General features: G+C 44.7%; 1 protein-coding gene across 6 annotated transcripts in view; it reads left to right on the top strand.

The window, feature by feature from the left end:
- Positions 1–15,580, top strand: part of pde4d (phosphodiesterase 4D, cAMP-specific) — a 148,956-nt gene that overhangs the window by 103,612 nt on the left and 29,764 nt on the right. The window lies entirely within an intron of this gene.

The raw sequence follows: 15,580 nt of genomic DNA, 5'->3' as shown, positions 1-15,580 counted from the left end.
TAATCAAGCAACTGAATTAAATGTGCTACCTTTTTGTTGTTGGGCACAAGGACAGTGTCAAACACAATAAATGTGTTTTGAAATAACAGAAGGGATACCTTGCGATCAGCCTTCAAATTTGCCAACTGAAAACACAGAGCACCGACAGAAATTCAGAATTTAATGGCACAAGAGTGAGAAATGAGCGGACGAGATGGACATAAATTTCACCTCAGAGTCGTGACAGTCTTGGAATGGAAATAAGAGTGCTTTGTCTCTGCTTTTTCGCACCAGGGCTGAATACTTATCACCTTTTCTCTGTCAGGACCAGCAAAGTGGCAATGGATTAATTGATTAAAAAGCAGAGAACAGTGATGTTATAGATAAATTAACATTCTGTTCTGGGCCTGAACATTGGTGAACTTCTTTCATTATGGAGATCACGTCTCATGGATAAGCAACCCCCAATATATATTAAAAAAAAATCACTGAGGGTTATTAAATAACTCTTTCGAATCTAATGAGCATTGCTTTTTCTGGATCCAGCCCTCACTCTAGTGTCACTTTCCAAGGCAGATGCACTGGCACTCTTGGTAGGCTACGGATTAGTGTACTATTTTTACCTCTCCTTACTCCAGTGTGTGCATTTTTTTCCTCCTCCTCTCTCCTCAAACATAGGAGCAGATAATAGCTGCAGATAATGGCCTCCACAGTGCTTCTACGATGCTGATTTCATTGTAATGCTTGTCACTTAACACGCTCCTCTGCTCTTCCACTCCTCCACTCACTCAGACACCCCACCCCCACCTCGCTCACCGGGCGCAGATAGGAGCCCCTCTGACAGGTTATTTTACTTTACCTGCGTTCTGCCTCCAACCCTGGAGCCCCTTTGCTGATGAGGGAGCCCCAGCGACAAGAGCTTGGGAGCAGGAGGAGGGGGTGAGGAGCCAGGAGGAGGGGGGGGTTATTGGGGTTTTCTCTCTCAGCAGAGCTGGTAACTAGCAGAAAGAGCCACAGAGTGTGCAACAACTCGACCGGGAGGATTGTGGATTCTTTGGAACTGATAGATGCTGCAGTGGCGGCTTGATGGTCATCATATTCACCTAGTGAATAGTATGGGGGTTTGTGTGTGTGTGTGTGTGTGTGTGTGTGTGTGTGTGTGTGTGTGTGTGTGTGTGTGTGTGTGTGTGTGTGTGTGTGTGCGTGCGTGCATGCTTTGAAGGTTGAGTGATTCAGTATCTTGTGTCATCTATATGGACTATTACAAAGCACTCTTCTCTGAGCAGTGTTAAATCAAATCAAAACATACATTCGTATCATTGCAGCAGCACCCATTTCTCAATACAAACAGTGAAATAAATCTGATGATAATACAACCTTTGTTTTCAAATTGCTTTTGAAGTCTGAGTGCTGGCTTGCCTTAAAAGGGGCCACAGTTGTCCAACGAAAGCCTTACGTAAGAAAGTTGATGATTTGTGGCCTAATTATTCTGGTTCTTTTTTTCAATGTGTGAATGACCCATGCCGGTGGAGCACTCATGAAGGACTCTCACACAGCGGGGGATGCTTTTATATTAGTGTTTGGACGCAGCCTCACTAATGGAATTAACAAACACTCTTCAGCCTACTGAGTCAGCTTCAGCCCTGCACAGTGGTGGTAGTGGTGGTGGTGGTGGTGGTGGTGGTGGGGTGGGGGGGGGGGGGGGGGGGGGGGTTGCAGGGGGTATCCATGGTGATCTTCTCGGCACCGAGCCTTTATTAGTTACCCAGGTCTGGAGACACAATTCTGGGAGAGATGTTAGGTCAGGGAGGGAAGGATGGGGAGGGGGGGTACAGAGCACAAAGATGGAATCACACCTCTGACTTGTCGAAGCACACTAGCGTGACCCAGCCACTCTCAGAGAGGGGTTAATAAAGCCGGGTGGGTGAGGCGCTTTGTGCCCATAGATGGTGATCTGCTGAACTGAAGTGTCCTCAGGCACCATGTCCTGGAATCATTAATTACTGAGGATTTTAGAATGAAATAGTACTTCTTGTGTAAGTGCACGTTGTTATCCGCTATACCCCCAGCCTAGGAAGGCCTGCTGACTGCATAGGAAATGCATTTTGCCTTTTAATTAATCAGTAAGGACCCAGTGCCTTTTAATATGATTCGAAGCCTGAGACCAAACATTCAGCACTTCTAGTAACACCTTTTGGAGTGCAATTCATTATTAAATACAGTACATAGCATGCTGCAAACCAAGGCCAGACACACACAAAAAATCCAAAAAATATCTACTCTAAAACATCAATCCTTTCACATCACCATGTGAATATCAGGCATTTGCATACATAAGTATGTATATCCCTGATCATTGTTGGATGTAAATATGGCATCTTTCCATGCTGTGTGCAGCCCCCAACATGAAACAAGTAGATGTTTCCACAGTGCTGTGGGATTCATGCTTCTTAGCCAATCTCTCTGTAGGAGGATCAGATCAGGTATTTTTAGAAACAGTATTTCCGTGACACATGCATCATGTCAAGTGGGCCATCTATAGCAAGCACCTGAAGATAATGCCATCCAATCTTGGATATCATACACGCTTAGCCAACCACCACACTCATTGGCTTTGACGTCACACAGCAACAGGAGTGGGCTCCCAAAAGAGAGTGAAGTGTCTCATCAAGAGCTAATCAGGCCAAACTCTAATTCATTTGCTCCATTCTAAATTACTTCACTGAGCAAGTGAAGCTTGGGAAAGGGAGGAGGGAGGAGTGTGTGTGTGTGTGTGTGCGTGTGCGTGCGTGCCCACACCCACCCCACCTCCAAAAACACACACAAGCACGGATACAGAGACACCCACTGGTACACACACACACACACACACACACACACACACACACACACACACACACACACACACTCCTGGCAGGCGGTGATGTGTGAGGCTGGAGACCACTCAGTGAGGCTGGCCACAGCAGCATCTGCTTGGTCCTGTCTGCAGATAAACCACCCCCACCCCCAAACATACACACACACCCAAACATACTAAACAGATTGTAACAGCATACACAGGCACACACAGACACACACACACACTCACACACACACACACACACACACACAGACACACACACACACACACACACACACACTCACAGTCATGCATGCACATACACACACACACACTCACAGTCATGCATGCACCCATACACACACACACACTGAATCCATCTTTGTCAGACACCTCACCTGCTGCTGATGCACAAGCTCTTCATTACCATCGGGCAGCGAACGGCAGGAGGGGGAGATTGGGGGGTGGGGGAGGGGGGATTCCACCCCCCCCCCCTGCAGTGCTGCAAACGACACAGCCTCTCTCACTCTTCCATATATCTATCTGTGCATCTATCCATCTTTCTATATCTAATGGGATCAGCCTTTGGCTCAGCCCCTTAATCTAGTTAATATGAGAATTTGTTTGATGCGGGTGTCTGTAACATTACATCGTTCCAAGCCGCTGTTCCAAGATGACAGATCGCCACTGGCCTCGCTGTGCCAGTCCAGAAGTGTTGTTATGCAACGGATCTGTCAGCATGTCTCACCCAGACTTCAGAACGCACGTTAGCTGTGGCTCGTTTGATATGTTACACAGCAACATTCCCATGCTGCTGCCTTGCACACAAATGAGCTTTCTTTCGCCTTTGGAGGCGAGGTATAGAATAAATTGTAGGGCAAGGAAAACATATGGCACAGCAACAGTGTGGCACAAATCAAAGCAGCACGAATGAACACAAGCAAATGTTGTAAAGACTCGAGATGCGCCAGTGATGTTTAAACGAACCAGTAGTTTGTTTTATCCTGTCGTCTCAGATAGAGTGACTCCTCAGTGACTTGTCCTTCTTTGATGTCCTCCTACACTTCGTCTGGTTGTGTATTTTTTTGTTTTTGAATGTGCTCATACTGTACTGTATTTCTATTCTTTATGAACACTTGCTCCTGAACACCTGGAAAAAGGCGTTTTCACTAAAGTGTTACGTAGGGATGGAGCTGCTGAAATACCTTCTGCTTAAGGCTCACCAGTGTCACCACAGGATGTTAGCTTTTGATACATTAAAGGTGACACCTGGTCAGACCCTCGTGTTCCCTATGGGTCATCGGGGATACAGCTGGTGCAAACTATTCATTACTGCAGCTCCAAATCCAATGACTGTTTCAGAAAGTAATTTAACAGCATTGGAGATCTACCTCTGCCTGGAGAAAACCCCCAGAGGAATAAAGTGGATGTAATATTCAAGATGTCTACCGCTTGAGAGATTTGAAAAAAGACAAGCACTCGGCTGTCCTGCTGTCCCTCGTGTTGTGCTCAGTGGAGAAAAAACCTTTTTAAAACGGGTTTGAGTGATTGATACTGTAGTGTTTTTTCATCTCACACCTCTTTAAAGAACGCTTGCCAGGAAAGAACGGAACAAAATGAAAACAAAAAATAGCGGTGAGCAAAAAGAGGCTTGTGTTACAGTGATATTTATGACATCTTTGTTTTAGTTCCTCATATCCATCTTTTCTCTTCAAAGGCTGTAGAATCACAAATGTGCAACATGGGATGTAATAGGATGTAATAGTAATCCTAAATCCTTAAATGCATCATGGAAAAGTGGCCCTGCCCTTTTAGTGAGAGTCTGATAAATGAACTTCATGCAGTATATCCAAACCTCTTGCACTATGCGCTGTGGCCGCATGATACACGCTGTGGAATGAAAGGCTCTATACTGTGCGCAATGTCTTTGGTAATCACATGCTCACGTTGAAATATTGTTGTGAGTGTTGTTTTTTGTCTTTCTCCTGCTTTCTTTCTCTTTGGCCCTGACTGAGTCACGACTTCCTTGTCCTTGCGTCACTGTTATTCCCAAACAATGCAGCGCCTCAATCTTGCCATTGAAGCCTTCCTGTCAGAACAAAGGGGTCGCACTCCACGATTGGGGTCACCGGAGAGACGGCAAATAAACACATTAAATCAGACAGTCGACCCAATTATGACACAAAGCCCCCTCTCCAGTGAGACCCACTTATTTTTCAGCCTTGCCAAAAGGGTTCAGAAACTCCTGGTATTTTGCAGTGTTGTTTATGAGCTGCATAGTTGATTATGCTGTAATTAAGTAAGATTAAAGATTGTGATTTAGAGGGATGTTCATGGCTAATGTTATTTTTCTCTCTCTTTTTTTAGGTAAGTTCCTACATTGGGTCTGTGACTCTTTGAATTGCTGATGAAACTGCAGTTTTCAGGTCCTGGTAAGGTGATGTTTTTTGTTTTGACCAGAGGAAAGCATTGCCTGCCCTTTCTAGACTGCTCCTCTATTTTTTCATGAAAGCTCAGAAGGAAGAGTAAGTGGCTTCTCTGACTCAGTAGATACCACAGATTGCAGTTGTATACAGTGTCTACTGGCATTATAGATGTCGTTAGTCTAATAACATGATGGTGATCATTATTTTGAATTGTGCACTGAAGAGAGAGAGATACAGAGAGAGAGAAAAAAATAGAGAGAAAGAGACCTTTCCTCGCAGCCTCCATGGAAACCATTTGCGAACATGGAAACGTTCCAGTCATGGAAACCAACATAGTCAGACGGAAGCATACGACAAAATGCAATGTTTATCCTAGCAACATATTACTCTGGCTCAATCATACAGCCCAGCTTCTCCTGCACTGGCCAATGTCAAGGCAAAAGCATTTGCTAGCAGCATCAGAAACTTCAGTGCCACTTCAGTGAGATACAGACATGCTGAAAACAATGCAGTATTAGCTGATGCCACCCCATGGCCTGCGCTCTGTTCCTGACTTTCATTTTTGCATAATACATTCTTGCCACTATATTTGTGGTGCATGTGTTGCAATTTGTGAAAAACAAAGCCATGCATCGGTATGAATGTAACCTCCTGATTTGTTATGTGCTCAGAGGACTCAGAGGGTCACAGGATTTTAATCAACCATTGCCAGTGGAGCGGTTTGATTTCTCTGACTTTATTTTTTTAAAGTGGGCATTAGCAGTCTGAAAAAAGCAACTTGTGTTATTTAACGCTCAAGTAGGTTGCACTGATTACAAATGCGAGTCAGCAATCCACGGTGCTTTGAACCTCCGGAGTATATTTCAGAACGAGGAGGCCCATTTTCATGCTCATGTATGCAAATGTTGGGTATTAAAAGTAAATGCATCCCAAATGCCCTCCGCGTTTAGATCGAGCAGTGTTCTGGCATTTTGATCACAGCTTTGCTTCTGGCATTCTGTTCTTTAAAAGGAATCCTCTTTGGCAGGCTGCTCCAGAGGATCTGCAAAAAGCTGATATCACTATAACTTGTGAGGGTTTTGAGTTGAGATAAAACTATAATGAAGGCAAACCGACTCATGCTCAAGGTGTTGTTCTGGGTGTGATTGTGGAAGCCATAATCTCTGCCTCCTGTTCAGCTAATAGTGCACTGCACTGCATTTGACTGAACACACAGAAATGAATGAATGTAGAGCAAAGAACAAACCTGTAAGACACAGAAGAAAGAAAGAGTATTGTATGTTGAGAAACTACAACGAGATGAGATATGTTATGGAGATTGTGGGCCCTAATTTAAAAGTTGGGCAAAGTGCAAAGTCAGCAAAGCAAAGTTCTCCTACATAAACTATAGCTATTATGTGGCATGTAAGAGCATTGGGAGGACTTAGTGTTTTAGCTTAAGGTCGTATGCATGGTGTTAAATTAACAAATTGATTTTACCTTATTGAATTAGCCTTAGTTAGACTTAAGACTTTGCCCATCATTGAAATTAGGACCCATTATTTTCAAGGTGTTTTATATGTGAAGAGGCCCCAATATAATAATGCACAATTCAGGGTATGGACAGTGCAATTTAAGTAGGATCACTCCAGTCAAAGATCTCTCTCTGTCATTTGAAGAATCCTGTCTCGGAGTGTGTCTCGAGGGAGGCTAGGTGCTGGCAGGTCACAGTGGGGGGGACTCCCTCACTCTGGGCAATTCCGGGGCGTCACTAAGCCCAACGACACAGGCTTACCTTCCATCTCGGCCACGCCAATTGAGCATGTCATAATCTCGCCGACACCTTTCCCCCCCCCACAAGCCAAAGGGCCAATGAGGGAGAGCCAAAGGCTCCAAGCAGCCGTGCTTCCCTGGGGCGGTGGAACACACACACACACTCACAAACACACACACACACACGGTTATACCGTGAGTAACGACGACGGCCTGGAGAGAGGGGAAGAGAGGGAGAGTAAACATGAGGAGAGGAAACGCGTCTGTCCACTTTTTCCCTGTGAAGAAGGAGAGGACAAGGCCAGTGAGGGCCAGGAGGTATGCTTCCCCATCGTTTGGTTTTGCTGAGGAAAGGATGCCTGAGAGATGAGAAAGATAGCTTTAAGGTCTAGCTGGTGTACCACCAAGTGTCTACTGATATTTTTTGGTGTTCAAGAGAAGTTTACACTGATAATTCTAAGATGCTTATGTGTATAGAGATTGAGCAAAGTGTTGGAGGTAGCAGCAGCAACATTTAGAGAAAATGTTGCCACATGGAGATAGATATGTCTTGTGTCTCCAGCATCGCTGTTTTTGAAACAACATGACTGATGTAGTGACTCCTTATCCTCTTAAAGGGCTTACGGCTCCACCCAGACGGACATTGTAGTCACATGGACGCTCAGATCTGCGTCATGCTTCAGCACAGACAGAGAGAGACTGACAGCTGCTGGTGCAGTCTTGTGCACTAACAGAGCCAAATGGCACTCTCTAGTGACAGTATAAGGTATTACACCCAGGTGAGCTCATCCGCGGTCACCTCAGCCTCATTGTCATAGCTGATTGCAACTGCAGATAAGACAGGCAGAGACTGATGTGGGTAACAGAGCCGAGATGATAAGCTCATCAGATGATTAATGCTGACCACAGTTAACAGCCTATTTGATGTGACTCTACCGACATTTCCTGGCCAACCCCCTTGTGCTCACTGTCTCAGGTGAAGGCATGTAGTGGGAACAAAGCTGTGTTTTTTGTAAAGGCAATTAAATACAGTCCCATTGTGAAGACCACACACATGTGCCGCACCCCCCCCCCCCCCCCCCCCCCACACACACACACACACACACATACATACACACTCCAGCTTCCTCTTTTTTGTGTTTTCCAGCTGCACCTGGTCCCCTGCTGTAGGACAGAAACCTCTATTAATAATTGGATTTAAGCCTGACCCTGCCAGTCTGCATGGCAACAGTGAGGAGACAGTTCAGAGGGAACAAAGAGATGTGCTCCGAAGCCCTTTTCAGCAGCCTCTCTCTCTCTCTCTCTCTCTCTCTCTCTCTCTCTCTCTCTCTCAGCACTATGTAGTATGTTACAGCCTTATGTAAATCACAGCTTCATCAGGTGTATTGAGTTTTCTGAACTGTGATGTCTAACTAATCATTCTTATGTAAATCCTGCATGAAGTGAGCAGCCAGTGGTAAATTAAAGCAATTAGTTTGGGGAATTGCCTTTTAACCCCACTGCCAACTGGGGCTTGAATTAAATGCACAGGCTACTGCCACAGCTTCTGCAGTGGTGCTGAGTCTGGTGCATCATTGAACTGACTGAACTGGATCGGGCAAACATACATACACCAAAGCGTGTCCACCCACTCAGAGTCTTGCGTGTCGAGTCCACGTCTCTCTGCTGCCCCCTTGTGGATGCTAATTGAAGCGAGCGAAGAGAAATCAAGTCCAAGTAAAACAGGTGGATTCTATCAGTGCCCACCTCAGCTCTCCCATCAGCAGCCCACGCCCCACAAAAAAGAAACACTACACCAACTCAATAAAATGAAAAATAAAATGGAATGAAAAGTAGCTTAACAAAAAAAAAGATGTTTTATTTGTCTAAGGAAATTTCTCTCTCTCTCTCTCATGGAGCGACAGTAACTGGCCACCTTCAGTACTTCATCCTGGCCTGCAGACTGAAAAGAAAAGTGCAGAGCTGGGTTCTGTTGTTCCCATCTTTATGTAACTTACATCTGTTTTGGCAGCTGATGCTTAGGGCTCAGCCTCGGGGTCTCCATTTGTCTTTGCACTGCACCATTTGTCAGGTGTTACAGTGATCAGATGTTATTTCAAGCTCACGTGGCTCTTGCATGTTCGCCGCCGCAAGAGCCATATTGTCCAATCTTTCACGTCAAGGTGTTCCAAACAGCTTTTTTATCAGCTTGCTCATACATCATTATTGTGTGTACTGCTGTCAGCGCAGCAGTAGCAGTGGCAGCACACAAGCACACACAGAGAGAGAGAGAGAGAGAGAGAGAGAGAGAGAGTGGAGAGTGAAGCTGAGTGGAGCCTGAAAATGGCTGCCTGGCTTTTTGCTTGCTTATTAGTTTTATTCCTCAAGTGCGTCACGCTCGCTTGTGTCATTAAGCTCGGCTAATGAGGACATAAAAGCCTTCTGGAGCAGCTACCTGATTGAGGTAAATCAGCAGTAACTCACGAAGGGCCGGCAGGAGCGCGGTCGCTCCTGTCCCCCCCTGCCCTCAGCGTCCCGCACCGGAGCGCCAGCTTCAATTATCCTACCTCTCAGGGCTGTACGCCTAAAGTGATCTATAACGTCCAGCTGAGCCTGCTCGCTCTCTCTCTCTCTCTCTTTTTCTCTCCCTCTCTCTCTCTTTCTCTCCACCTGTCTCCCTCTCTCCTCTTTCTGTCCTCCTCTCTCCCCGTTTTCTCTCTTGCTTTCTCCTAATCTCACTCTTTCTAAGGGTTAATTCTCTACTCCCTCTCTCGCTCTCTGCCTCTCCTGATTTCCCTCTCTTAAATCTCTGAGCTTCTCACTCTCTCCCTCTCTCTCTCTCTCTTCTACTGTTTTTGCTCCTGTGCTTCTTTTTTTCTTTCTCTCTCTCTCTCTCTCTCTCTCTCTCTCTCTCTCTCTCTCTCTCTCTCATTCTCCACCCTCCCTGTTCATTGACTCTTACTTTCTGCTCACCACAGTCTGTGTGAGCTGTGAGCAGGTCCTTCCCCACTCTTTTCTCCATTACCTAGAAGCTGGAAGACAGTCAGCTTGGTGTTGTTCGCCGTGGATGTTTGACATCTTGACCTGGCCGTTTGCCTCGCTGCCTCTTATCAGTGTAAAATGAGCCTGCCCGTGAACTCTGACCTCTTCTCCCTGGAGAAAATCGCACGTTACCGACACGCCTGTAGCAACGGTTCTCCATATGCCATCAACAAGCCCATCGACATCAAACCTCGGAAGAGATGGTAAAGTCCACTGTAGTATTTTAGTGTTCTGAGGGTTGTGAAGTCGTCCATCTACTTTGCCTCTGTATTTGAGACTTGTCGCTTCCTTTAAAAGAAACAAGAGATTGTAGTGTGATTTCTTAGTGTCCATTTTTGCAGGTCATCTGTGGATATGTTACCTACTTTGGCAGCTTAAATCATGATGGATGTTAGTTGAGATTAGATTTAGATGCTACCTGTAACTGCATGTCAGGTCATGTGTTTAAACAGGGGGGGCACTGCAACAGGCAGCACTTGAGACAATTCTTTTATTCTTTTATACAGCAGGTAGAATAACTGGCAGGCAATTCTAGTGTGTGTGTGTGTGTGTGTGTGTGTGTGTGTGTGTGTGTGTGTGTGTGTTTTCAAGAGGTAAAGACTGGGAGCCTTCAGAGATCTTATCTGTAAGTAACCTTTTGAATGAGGGAACATGTTGCTCACCCAAATGCTTGCTAAAGGACTTTCCCTGAAATCCTAGAAATGTCAAAAGATAAATATGTGCCATTCCAACGATAGCAATATGCAGATGTACATGTCCAACTGGGAATAGCAAAGAGAGAAAGAGAGAGGAAAAGGAGAGAAGTGAGGGGAACTAAAAGATTGAGCGGCCTGTTGTATATGTGGGCGTGTGTATGTAAGTGTGTGTGTGTGTTGTTTGCACGGACCAGTGAAGCACAGGCGTGGGTCAATAACTACAGTACACACCGCTACGAGTGTGAGGTCCACAGGTGTCAGATTTATGCACGACAACGTCGCTACTACGACCGCTACTTCATCCGCCACCCATCAGATCAGATCCATATGCTGACTGGGAAAGAGACGGATGCAGGAGGATAGCTCAGCAGAACACAGCGCTGGTGTCTGCATCATGTGTTTATGGAGTGAACAAATAACACAGTGTAATGAACTCCCTGTGCTTCTCCCCGCGGTGTCCCTTGCCAACCTGTTGTTTATTCCAATCCAGGCAGGTGTGGAGCTTTGTTCTGTCTCCTCCTGTGGCTGAGGCGCAGTACAGTGTGTGAGGCTTGCATTTGGATATTGAATGAGGCATCTGTAAGCTGCATATTTCGTTTGCTCTCTGCCTAACATGCATGTTGTATGTTTTTGTGCAGATGAACATAATATAAGCCCTCGTCATCCATGACTTTTAGCATCCACTTTTCATTTCTTGCATGTAGACAGAATAGAATAGTGTGAATAGACTTGCACTCTTTTATTGGTGTAGTGTGAAAGCAGTACTTCTGGTTCTGGTGATGTGATATGATATGCTTTGTATTATCATATTAAAGGCTATAATCATGCCGCTATTGTGACAGTGTATGGTAGAGTGACAAAGAGACAGGGCCAATATCGTCTCCAGGCCAGTGTGACCATTACCAGCTGAGCAACACACTGAAGCTATTCGAGTCCTGCAGCAAAAAGAAAAAATATTGGGAATCAGGGAGTCGTCCTTTCTTTTTTTTTTTTTGCTCTTACTTTTTGACAGCTGACTCATATGGCCGACTGAGACCCCTGCTTCTCTAGCTGTCTCTCTGTAGCGCCAGTGTGTGCTGACTGTGTGGGAGGTCAGTCAGTACTGAGCCCCAGCCATTACAGTAATCCCGAGAGGAGACCGATGTTCTTCTGTAGCCCGTGCTCAATAATCATAAATTTTACCTCATCTGATTCGCCAATCGATGCCCAGTGTCCACAAGCAGAAGTGTGTGGGCGTGCGTGCCGTGTGGTAAAAGGAAGGATGGCCCCCGCTGCACAGCTCGCTGAGATACTGAGGCGTAATGTATGGAGATGAGAACTGTCAATTGAAAGGGTTGGCCATCTGTGTGTTTTGTGTATTTATGACTGGCTTTCTCTTAACCCTTTGTGTGTAGAGGGGATTTGAGGTAGCGTATAGGCACCCTTGCAACATTATGGATAGAGTCCATAGTCAATGTGTGGCAGTTAAGGCAGTGACAAAGGCTTTCTACATTATAGGCGCTCAGGGAATGATGTTATATGAAAAAGATTAATCTTTTTCTGAGTGGCACTCCTGGGATGTACACTTGAGTCATATTCATGGTCATGCTCTATGCTCTTTTGTTTGTGATTTGAAAATGATATTTCTCCTCTTCCCATTCCTTGCAGTCTTCCATTTTTTCCCTGCTAACAAGGGGTTGTTCATATCATGGTCTCTCAATAAATTCAAAACTTCAACATGTTTAAGAACATAATTGAATTGGTTGAATTGGTATAGCATATTGAATTGGTATAGCAATGTTGAAATTGGGCAGTGAAATGTATTTACTCTAGCTTTTTGGTAAATTGTTCCTACATCCGTAGTTGCAGTGTTACTTCATCCTGGGCTTTCCAAATTACTTCATTTTGTCTTTGTCATTACCTAAACCACCTCCCTGATTTGATGAGTAAATTACGATGAGTTCCTAGACTGCTTCCCCAGAATTGTGAATTGTGATGGTAATTTTGAATTTTTGATTTTGACTTGAATTTCCCCCTTGGGGATCAATAAAGTATCTATCTATCTATCTATCTATCTATCTATCTATCTATCTATCTATCTATCTGTCTATCTATCTGTCTGTCTATCTGTCTGTCTGTCTGTCTCTCTGTACCCAGGCAGGCCACTTGAAAGGCTTCTCACTAAACGTGTGAATGTGTGTGTGTGATTTTTTAATGCCGATGTTTTTTAAAATAGCACAAAATACCAGGAATAGGCAATAAGGAATCATCTCCACTTTATGCGTGTGTACTGTACACATACCAGACAAGTCCATTCAAGTGGAGAGTTTACTGAACCAGGACCAATGGCCACATTTGGTAGTATCTGCCAGAACCTGTGGGAGACCTCAAAAGTATAAACGAATAGACAAGAAGCAGAGGAAATTCTATCCAAACCCCTCTGCCAGTATTTGACCACTAGGGGGCGACAGAGCACCAGAACTTGTAGGGAAAGCCAAGGCTCAGGGCATGATTCACTCTCCCTCTACTGTCCTGGGGAGCACAGTCTGCTTCTCTTCAACCTGGCAGTTCAACCAGTACTAATGTGCTGCTGCCTAGCAACTCCCCAAAACCAATCATATGGCTCCTGTTATTTTTGCAAGACTTAACGACCCTAATTCAATTTATGGAACTTGAGCACTGTTTTGTCATAAGGCGAAAGAGGTTAGAGCTTTGATGTTAAAGGCCTTGTGCTTGCTGCATCTTAATAATAACACTCCAGTACACCCCCCCCCCCCCAGACACACACACACCACTCTCCGTCCTTGCCCCCCGTGTACTATGTGACGTCTGGAGTTCAGCATGTGGTGTTCCGGATGTTTCTTTGTGTGATTATGTGTGATTGCAGAGAGAGCACTTACTGTAATAGGAGAGAATAGGAGCATTGAAGTAACACAGAGAGGAAGTGACAGCGCACACACACACACACACATGCGTATACACTCGCATACACACACACAAACATGAACAGGCCCATTTTCACTCAACATTATAAACATTTGAAGATCATTAGAAAATGACAGCATGCAACGGTTCACACTTTTCATCCCCATTCACCACGCCGAACACCATTCACCACGCCGAACGCACCGCTAACTGCCCCACCAGTCCCTCCTCCTTGCTCTTCCCTGTACCACCGCCCTTCCCTTCGAAACAGCCCATCTTGGCACACTGATGCCAGCAGCTCCCCTGCCACTGCCCTCCCCGGTACAAGTGCTAGTGCCTGGAGACATATCCTACTGTACAAGGCATCCCATCAAGGGCATGTTACAGCTGTGTGTGTGTGTGTGTGTGTGTGTGTGTGTGTGTGTGTGTGTGTGGTGAGCTTGCGTCAGGAGACTCCACTCTTAACCTAAAAGGCCTCAGGTCACACTTTTAATGGGCTGCTCTGCTGCATGAAATGAGGCCTGAGATGAGGCTTGGTCATGCTTGAAAGATTATCTGTGTGTGTGTGTGTGTATGTGTGTGTGTGTTGGAGGGGAGGGGGTGGTCAGAGAGGGTCAGAGAGCATACTTTCCATGTTGTTCAGAGCAGTGTGCGTAATGGGTCGCATAAGTTTAAGAGTGAGGAAGCTGAGGGACATTAAATCAGCATGATTTTTGTTTTTGGTCAGATGATGTTGATAATCTACTTCATTCCTGTAATATTTTTGCCACAGTGTCATGCAGTCTTTCCTGCTCACTCTCTAGACTACTCCTAGTGGCTGTGAAGATTACCACACACATTTCAGTATTTCAGGAACTGCATCCACAGATCTTCTGAATGTGATGCAGTTTTATGCCATTCTAGTCACTGGACTGGCAGTGTGAGTTGTGGTTTAGTGGCTGACAGGAATGTTTTTTTCCACATAGAGAATAAAATATATGTATACACTTGTGTGAGAAATATTAGCACATGGCTGATAACTGCATTGTATAACAGGTGTGGCAATTCCCACGATTCTTTAGTTCCCACTACTGTCAGAGATTTATGGCCTTTGGTGTCTTTTCAAAATAGTTCTGGTTGGTTGACCATAACTGTCTCAACATTCTTGGACATGTTTGAATTGTGCGGTTTGACGAAATAACATTCCACTCAAGAATCTACAAATGTGAAGGCGGGTGACTCAAGCATTAACAACACTATAGAAAAGGTATTCCTACACCTTGTGACAGACACGTGATGGTTCTGTGTAACAGATTCATCACATACTTAGACCCAGAGAAAATAGTGTCTCCATACAAGCGCATGCTTTCTGGTTTATACTTTAGAGGAGACTCCAGATAAAGAGTAAATGACATACAATTAATGATTTGAAATGTAAATATTCAACCCTCTAAACTATGCTGAACCATATACAGTGTGAAAATCACCTGAAATGACCTGTCTACTTTTGTGATTGGTGTTTTAAAAACTGAAGCCTATTTGCAAGATCCTCTTGTTGTCCATCATCTTACAATGGTTGGCCAATGAGATTTTTGTGCAATGATAACCATTTCAGAAAATAACTGTCTAGTGTGTGTTTCTTTGTAAGTTAGAGATTGCCAATCAGATAGACAAAACAGATTTACCTGGACCTGGGATGTGTTATTTCAATCAATGTTAAGATTAAAGTTATAAAAGGGATTGTTTGATCTGCGCTGAGGGATGTTTTTTCCAGGTGAATATGGTTGATGTGTCTCCTCCTTTGTCTGCCACTTTGTGTCCATTCTTTTCCAGCTTTTTAAATACTGGTAATTAACAAATTTGTAGGGTATGAAAAGTCGATTATCAACACTATAAGACAATGTCATTATACCACTGTAACCGTATATCTTCAACTGAACTAACAGCTCCTGCGGATTTAGTCTTACATTGAGTAAGTAATGCTT

Source organism: Alosa sapidissima, chromosome 8, assembly GCF_018492685.1.
Source record: "Alosa sapidissima isolate fAloSap1 chromosome 8, fAloSap1.pri, whole genome shotgun sequence".
In the NCBI taxonomy this organism is placed as follows: domain Eukaryota; kingdom Metazoa; phylum Chordata; class Actinopteri; order Clupeiformes; family Clupeidae; genus Alosa; species Alosa sapidissima.
Note: the sequence above shows the minus strand (reverse complement) of the source record. Positions and strands in the feature narration are given on the sequence as shown.